The sequence below is a fragment of the Dreissena polymorpha genome, chromosome 11 (assembly GCF_020536995.1).
Source record: "Dreissena polymorpha isolate Duluth1 chromosome 11, UMN_Dpol_1.0, whole genome shotgun sequence".
In the NCBI taxonomy this organism is placed as follows: domain Eukaryota; kingdom Metazoa; phylum Mollusca; class Bivalvia; order Myida; family Dreissenidae; genus Dreissena; species Dreissena polymorpha.
Genome location: NC_068365.1, coordinates 60,309,387 through 60,319,006, shown reverse-complemented (window position 1 = coordinate 60,319,006; position 9,620 = coordinate 60,309,387).

Sequence of the window (9,620 nt, the reverse complement as noted above, 5' to 3'; positions counted from 1 at the left end):
AAGGGCCATAACTCCGTTATTAACAAATGGTGTACAATGCCATTTGGCGTGCATCACCCTCTTATCAATATATATACTCATACCAAGTTTCAATGAAATCCGCCAAAGCACTTCGAAGTGCCGGACGGACGGACGGAAGGACGGAAAGACGGACGGAAGGACGGACAACGCCAAAACAATATCCCTCCGTCTATGGCGGGGGATAAAAAGAATTGTTTATTAAACCAATTACGGGTCACATTAATAATGACATACGAATCACAAATAAAACATCATAATATATTGCATCATTAACACAATATACTAGAAGTAAGGATATTAAAGAAATAAATTAAGCTTAATTCGTATTAGATGATACACAAATGTTAAATGTACTCAGTTTGAAATATTTATGAACTCACAAGAAATACTAAAAGCCTACTCTTAACTATTTAAGATTTTACATTATCATTATGTATAAATAGTATATAATATTATGCAACATTTATCTAAAGTTACACAGGTTTTAACAAGTTACCAAATTAGTTCTTTTATTGTAGGCATTATACAAGAAGGTGGCAAAAAAAAGATAATATCATGTTGTTCTGAGCTCATAAGCCAGACAGATTTCTGTTCAATTGAAAGTTTAATAAAATTATTATTTATCTTTTGTACATTTTCAAATAACTTTTCTCTATCATCATGAAAACATTGACAAAATATTGCAAAGTGAATTTCATCCTCTACCAAATTTAAATTACATAAAGTACAGACACGCTGTTCAGCTAGGATTTTCTGATATCTGCCAGTTTCAATTCGTAATTTATGACAGCCTTTTCTAATCTTTGTAAACAAAACTCTGATATCTCTATTTTTTAATGTATAGAAATATGGCTCTTTACAACATCTGTTTTTGAACAGGGAATAAGTTTATAGTTTACCACTCGTGCTAGTAATTCTTGATCGCCAAGTTGATTTATACAGGGACACTAATTTTCGCTTTACCATAAAATGCAAATTCTTTTTATGCAAACTAGTAGAGGATAAATTAAGACTTTTGAAAATATGGTTAACACTTGTGATCCAGCTGTTCTTATCACTATTAAAAAGTATTTTTCCTTCACTTCACTAAAGGCAGCTGACAATAAGGCACTTACTTTACCAGAATACATTCTCTTATAATATGGAACAGTATTACATATAATATCAACATATAAAGGATAACGTCCCAGTTCACCATTATACAGCATCATTAGACGTCGGCTTATGAAAACTTAAAACATATTTAAAAAACTTCACATGATGTTTCTCCCAATACACATTATCAAGATTTCAAAAGATTATAGTTGTCCTTCTTAACTATTGGGCTATTGCTATTCACTGTTCCCCATATTTAACTTCCATATAAAAGTATAGGTTTGATAGTGTGATCAAAAAGATGCAAAACTGTATCAACCCGTTGATGTAATTGCCCAAATATTTTACTCGGTTTGAAACTTGCCTTCTAGTCCTATTGTAACGATCAATTTGGCAGTAACTAAATGTTCCCGATGATTAGAAGATAATTCCAAGATATTTATAGGAAGTAACATGCTGAATTTCAAAATCTTTATAAAAGTACCTTTCCTTAGATATTCTACCACTTTTACAAAACGTTATTATATTTGTCTTTTTCGAATAAACACCAAGACCATTATTATCACAAAAGTGCTCTAGCTTTGTTATACACCGCTGTAGTCCATTAGAACTAGTTAAAAACAACAAAAAATCATCAGCATATAATAAACAACTAAAATTCATTTTACCAAGAGTAATTTGATCATCAGAGATATCAAACATAGAAGGTAGATCATTTATGAAGATTTTAAACAGATTAGGACTAACGTTGTCACCTTGTCGAACACCGCTCTTTGGGGTTAGTACAGGTGTTAACTTGTTATCTATCTTAAAATGAACTAAATTATCTTTGTACATATTTTTATAACGTGGAAATGTGATAACTACAGTTAAGGTAAATTAAAGGTAAATGCCAAATTAAATCAATTAATTTATTATTTTGTTATTTTGATTTGATACGTTAGTCATACGGTATCATACTACAATTTGCTTCTAAAGTACACTATACATCTTAAAGGGGCCATTTCACAGATTTGGCATGTTTTAAAGTTTTGTCAGTAAATTATTTATAAAGATAATTGTAAACATTGGAATTAAAAAGGTCCATTAAAAAATCAAGCATTAAATTTAAAAAAAAAAAAGAAAAAGGTAACCCCAAGCAGGGCTCGAACCACTGACCCCTGGAGTCCTGGAGTAAAAATTCTCAACTTAGACCACACGGCCATTCTTCCGGACACAATGCTAGGCGTATTTTAAACTTTACATAAGCAATCCTCGTAGTTTCACACAATGTAACGACAACAACAGAACTCTCCAAATTATTAATTCGTTTCGCGTTGCAACGCTTTATAATTTTCGGGTTTTTAAATCGTCAAAATATGCATATTATGACTATTTTAGAGCATGGTAAATGTTCAGTGTTACAGTTTCCTCACAAATATCATAACTCAAACGAAAATTTGCGAATCTGAAACAACTTTTTTCAATTTTGTCTATTTACCCGAACGTGAAAATGCCCCTTTAAAGTATTTGGCGCATGTATTTAAGAAAGTGTCAACCACGAATGACGAACAAAGAAAAGTTATAAAATACCGTTTTTTTTACAATTATTAGTTTATATTGGTTAAAATATCACGACTGGTATATTACATTACTTGAAAAAAGTTCATATTTTCAGTATATTCGGTAATAAAATTTCGCGATGTGAACTCGAAAGTACATCGCGAAAGTAGGTGACATAACGATATCCACACTATAAATCACGCAAGTAGATTGATCATTTTATATATAAGATGTATACAATTCACAACGCATGTGCAATTTGCATACCTGGGTTTACCACGTGACGATGATGATCAATCTACTTGCGTTATTTATAGTTAACTGGTAGTTACTTGGTAGACATACCCAGTAAAATTTATTACCAAATATACGGAACATATGAAAACTTACCAACTTTTTTCAAGTAATCTGATATACCAATCATTATATTTTAATCAAGATAAACTAATAATTGTTAAAAAAAATACGGTATTTTACAACTTTTCTTTTCTTCGTCGTCGTGGCTGACAGTCCCTTTAATGTATAACGTAACGAAAATGACGTGTTTTTGTATGTTGTTAAATACATTCAAAACATTTTTGGATTTGACAATGCTTATTGCGGGAAAAAGTGTTCACCCATAGTCCATAATAGCAACATTCTAAACATTTTTGGATTTGACAATGCTTATTGCGGAAAAAAAGTGTTCACCCATAGTCCATTATAGCAACATATCTGCCTGATGATGTATGTGGTGATATATAATGAATAGTTTTAAACTGGTCCTATTGATTTTGTTGAAATCCGTAGGCAATTGTTACCCATTCTTATTTTCAATAAGCATGCATTACCTATACGGGTATTTATACATATTTATGTATGTATCTATCAGAACTCTTTTCTAACAGTTACAGCGCACAACATCAAATTTGTCTACTCAACGTGTACTTTAGTTTTCTATTCATAAACCTTTTATCTTAACAGAAAACAAAATAACATTAAAAGTAAGACTCAAATTGCCGCTGTAGTTCCTCGCACAATTAAACTGTTCTCATGTTTACACAACAGCATGTTTGGGCGGTTTTTTCGAAATGAATTGTATGTATCCATGCCACTGTCAGCCAGGAGTAAAATGTAATAAAAAAACGGTCAATGTTCAAACATGCAATGAGCAGCAGGATGGACAGGGGACAACTGCAATGCAGGTAACTTATCAAAAGCCACTAATTTAATATAAAAGTCATAACCCAAGTCAACAAATACATTAATAATGAATGAGTTTCCGGTAATGGCGGGTGTTGACGTGTTTTTTTCGCTCGTCGGAAAATAGTGAATATGTGACTCTAAACAAACCTCTATGGTCAAAAATTTATATCGGTGTAATTCATAGTGCACGTGTCATGTGCTTGTGCTAAAACTTTTGAGATGAACTATGCAGGAAAGGATATATTTGGACATCTCTTTTGTCAAAGGTATCTAATAAATACAAATATGTGTTTGTATGCTCGTCGATTCAATATCACCGTGAACTAGTCTCTACCAGTTGTTCAATTAGCATTCAGTGTCGATCATTTTTGCCTGTTACCAGTTTCGCTATTACGTGTTACCCAAGAACATAATCGGTTTACCGTTAGTGCACGTACGTCTCGCTTTGTTACACTGGTCTGCTAATCTTTGCTAAACTGTGCTATACTATTGAAAAAAGAAGCATCAACATGAATAACCTTCACTCCACACCTGTAGTGGGTAAGAGATGTGATAAACGCGAATTATCAACATCCAGTATTGAAATTGATGATGAAAATAAGAGGAACAAGCTATCAGACTCTGACATGTTGCAAAACAGTGCAGCCGTGACAAATGTTCATCTGAGCGAGGCGGACCTTGAAACAATCACCAACAGGATACACGCATTATTCAAAATTGACCTCGAAGCTATGGTAACATCGATTGTGCAGGCCTTCGTCCCGCAGGTAATAACAGGGATTAACGCTTCACTAAATGAAAAAATTGAGTCACTTGTACATGAAAACAAAGTACTCAAAGATCAGGTGGCTGTGCTAACGATGCAAGCTGATCGCGCAGAGCAATACAGTCGCCGTAACTGCGTACGTGTCACCGGGATCCCGGAAACTAATGAGGGGATCACTGACAACATTATTATGGACATGGCAAGCGAACTTGGTGCCAATCTCACTATAGACGAGATAGATCGGTCCCATAGGTTAGGTCCCCGATCGCAATCCAGTTTAAAGCCCAGAGACATAATTGTAAAGTTCGTTTCCTACAGATCCCGTCAAAAACTGTATAATGTGAGATCTCAGGCTAAAGGCTCCGTAAATTACCGAAGGAACTACATCAACGAGGCCCTAACAAAGCATCGCAGTGAGCTGTTTTTCGATGCACGTAAACTTGTACGTGACAAGCTTGTAGAAAGTGCATGGACCCATGACGGAACTTTTTTAGTGCGTGATCGTGCACGTGTGATCCATCGTGTAGAAACATATGAACAGCTAAACAAGCTCCGCTCCAATGCCAATAGATCATACGCATCGGTCGCCAGCGTGAAGATTGCCTGAACGAACATTGTCCACTCTTTCTTCGCTGTACAGTATGTATATATCATTCTCGAGACTTGACCATATAACAGTTAAACGTGATCCACATGCTTGTCATTTCATATCCAATTTATAGAATAAACACCTTCACATAAAATAAATGCCATTCAGTGATGTTCAAGCATTATCACGATCAAACATTTTAAATCCGCTTTGATAGTGATTTGCTATGCCTCATTGCCTATGTTCACATTAATATGTTTTGTTGTCAACCTTTCAAGATGCTTACTGAACATCAACCGTTATCTTTCTGCTAGTCGGAAATTTAAATACATACATTTCGTATAGATGCACTAAATCAAAATCGTATTAGCATTGAACGTACACAACACAAATGAACGTACTCTGTCTTTCTACGTTGTATCACAGTACCTAATATTTATTGTAACCTAATTAATGTCATCATATAAATGAAATTAGACCAGCTTATATACATTAACTGTTATTATGCCTCTACGCTGTATCACTGCTCGTCCGAAGTATTTGTATTCTGATATAATTATATAACTGTAGTATTCTCTTGTGTGTTTTTTTTTTGTAGCTGTATAATTTCTTGACTGGCGATTTACTACTACACTGTTATAATGCATGTAGCAAATTAATTTCACACTCTCTGACTGATTAAGTTTGTCTTGCTCTTGATAATAGTGCTGTATATATTTTAGGTGTATTACTGTATGATAGCGCTAACTGTCTACACTTCTTTTCAAATGAGAGTACTAATTACATGTACATATAAAGCTTCACATGTTACTCATGTTATATGAACGTTAAAACCTACTCATGTATGGCGTTATAAAAATGTTTATATATATGTATATATATATATATGTATATGTATGTGTATGTATGTGTGTATGTGTGTGTGTGTATGTATGTATGTATTACATGGTTCTGTATTATTAGTTCATTGACATAATGATGCTAATTATAGTGTCTTCTTGTCGTGTATGTGTTTAACGGTGTGTGTTAAATGTATCCGTGTACGTGTGCATATGTGTTACATGGTTCTGTATTATTAGTTCATTGACATAATGATGCTAATTATAGTGTCTTCTTGTCGTGTATGTGTTTAACGGTTTAACTGTCGTGTTTTTTCTTAAAATACTATTCTTCGCACATAACTTTTTATTACATTAAACGGATTTATATAAAATATATACTAATAAAAAATAACACGAATCACTTTAAATTAATATAACTAAAATAAGACCAGCTTATAGTCATTTATTGTTATTATGCCTCTACGCTGTATCACTGCTCGTCTGAAGTATCTGTATTCTGATATAATTATATAACTGTAGTATTCTCTTGTGTGTCTTTTGTAGCTGATGTCTATGTTAGTAAAATTAATATACAGTATGTAACTTATACCACAGCTCATGTAAATTACACAATTACACAATTTCATCTACATTGTCTGTTGTTGTGTGTTATATGCACATTTTTATAGAATAATGTTATTTAGTTCTCTAGCGTTATCAAATTTATAACTGAAATTATGATGCTCAAATTATTATAAATTTTTCAATGATGGGGCAACGCGAAGTAAAACTATCACTAACATTTCATTCATATCTGTGTTTTTTTTCTTGTTGTGAAAAAATGCAGACTCTAATAGAATTTTACATTGCCTATGTATATTCCAAATGCGGACCCTTCATTTCGTTTCTGAAGGGCTGCTAGTTTTGGATTGTCAAAGTATATAAATTATAACGAATAAGTATGGCAATTAATTGTTGAACACTCCATCGCTTCCATATACGGACTCTACATTTTTTGTAGGGTCTGTGAAACTGGAAGCTTATAATACCATATAAAATACTGTTTGTCTCTGCTGTTATCTTTTTTATTGATGTCATAGTTAATCCCTTAAAATAATACTGTTAATTCAAACGGACTTATAAGATCTGTTTTGTTAATGGATTAATATCTTCTATAACGTATTATATCTGTCTATTCATGTGAACCGTTTTGTTAGCGTTTTTGTTTTTGTATATTTGAACGGTTAGTTCCTCCTAAATTGTTGTCTAGCATGGTGTAAACAACTGCAATATCTTTATTATAACAGTTGACACCTAATTTATGTATGAACATAGGATCGTATTACATAGGTGTACTGTATGTTGTAAACACATGTCTTTCTTTTAAATATGTGTCGCTTGTGCTTTGCAACCAATAATGAATAAGGTATTATTTTTATGCTCCCCATATATATATATATAGTTTGTACTTCCGTACTTCCTTCCGTCACACTTTTGTTACAGTTTCTCATAGCGCCTTCACAATTTAACCGAACTCTTACATGTTTGGCATGTAGGTGCCTTGCATGGACCTCTACCTTTTGATGAGGTTTGACGTCACTGGGTTCAAGGTCAAGGTCACCCAGGCTAATAATAGATTTTCCGTCACACTTTTGATGCAGTTTCTCGTGGCGCCTTCACTGTTTTGCCGATCTCCTGCATGTTTGGCATGTAGGTGCCTTGCATGGACCTCTACCTTTTGGTGAGGTTTGACGTCACTGGGGTCAAGGTCAAGCTCACCGAGGCTAATAATAGATTTTCGGTCACACTTTTGTTACAGTTTCTCATAGCGCCTTTAATAACTTACCGCTCTCTTACACATTTGGCATCTTTTGATAAGATTTGACGTCAATGGGGTCAAGGTCACTGAGGCTAATATATTTTTCTTCATACTTTGATTGCAGTTTCACATAGATGTCCTTGTTGCAACTTGTAAAAAGAAAAATCATTTATTTCTATATACTGTTCATAATGATCGTGTTTGTCTGTACATTACATAATTTGTATCACATTTACCATTCACTCTGTTTCAAATTTGCTTTCTATCGCTTCTTACTACGTTGTATATTCCTATCATGTAAACCTATTAAGTGCAGTTACTTTCATTAATACACCCACAAATTCCTTTAACCACATCTATGCTTCTCAAGAAGCTATTCACGTAATTATTACAGCACTTACGAATTATATTGAATGACCGACCTTTTTGCATAATGCCTTACACTCTTATCTACGTCTTATTATATTTTTTCTTTTGCGCTTTTTACTTATTTCTTGTAGTTCTGCTTTTTTTATTATGCTTTTCTCTACATGGAACCGATAATTTGACCATATTGACCATACTGAGCCTTCCCAGAGTTTACTCCCTGCTCGTGTTTATTTTGTTTGGCATGACAGCTGTTTACTTGTTCATTTTGCTCCTGCTTCGTATATCATGAGCAAAGGTCAGAAAAGAATAGCTGTCATGTCCAACTTGCGCATCAACTACTTTTTGCCGCTAGCAATCACCTTATTTTATCTCGTCGCTATCCTTAATATTCCCGTGTTTGTAAAATCTTTGGCTGTTAATATTGATTCCATGTCCGAGTGCCATCTGACAATACAGACCTATGTACGTATCAGTCCGACCAGTCACAAAGTAATGCAAAATATCGTCTTCCTTTTTCGATTGAATACAGCAGTTTTTGTGTCTACTCTTTGCCTATGGCTGCACTGTCTTCTCCTGAGTATATCCGGTGATATCCACCCAAACCCCGGGCCATCAGCTAGTGCTTCCTCATCATCACTTGAATCCCACAGTTACTCATCATTAGATATGTCCAATTTTCTAAAGTCTTCTCACAATTTGTCGCTAGTTCACTATAATGTGCAAAGTCTTCTTCATAAGTTGGATTTGCTAGCTGCAGAATTAACACCATTTGATATCATCACTTTCTCCGAAACGTGGCTTTCAGATTCCATTAATAACGACCAGTTATTTATACCAGGTTTTTGCCTACCTATCCGCCGCGACCGAACTCAAAATGCACACGGCGGAGTTGCTGTATATGTCAAAGATGGTATTCATTTTACTCGAAGACCAGATCTAGAGATAACTAATATTGAGGCAATTTGGTTGGAGGTTCGACCTCATTCTAATAAACGAATTTTAATCGGAACTTTTTATAGACCACCCAACTCAGATAACAATTATTTCTGTAAAATTGAAGACTCAATCGGGCTGGCAATAGATACCGGCATTAACGACATTGTAGTTTTGGGCGATTTTAATTTAAACACCCAACTTGATCAGGCTAAACGTAAAATTGACTCCATCTCGCAACAGTTTGCACTCGACCAATGTATACAGGATCCCACCCACTTTACAACAACTTCGTCATCTATTATTGATCTCATATTTGTTTCAAACAAAGAGTCTGTCATCTTCTCTGGTGTTGGTGAACCATTCCTTGATCAAACTATAAGATATCACTGTCCCGTATTCGTTATTCTTAAATTTAAAAGACCATCATCGCTATGTTACAAACGAAAAATTTGGAACTATGACTCAGGGAATTACGAC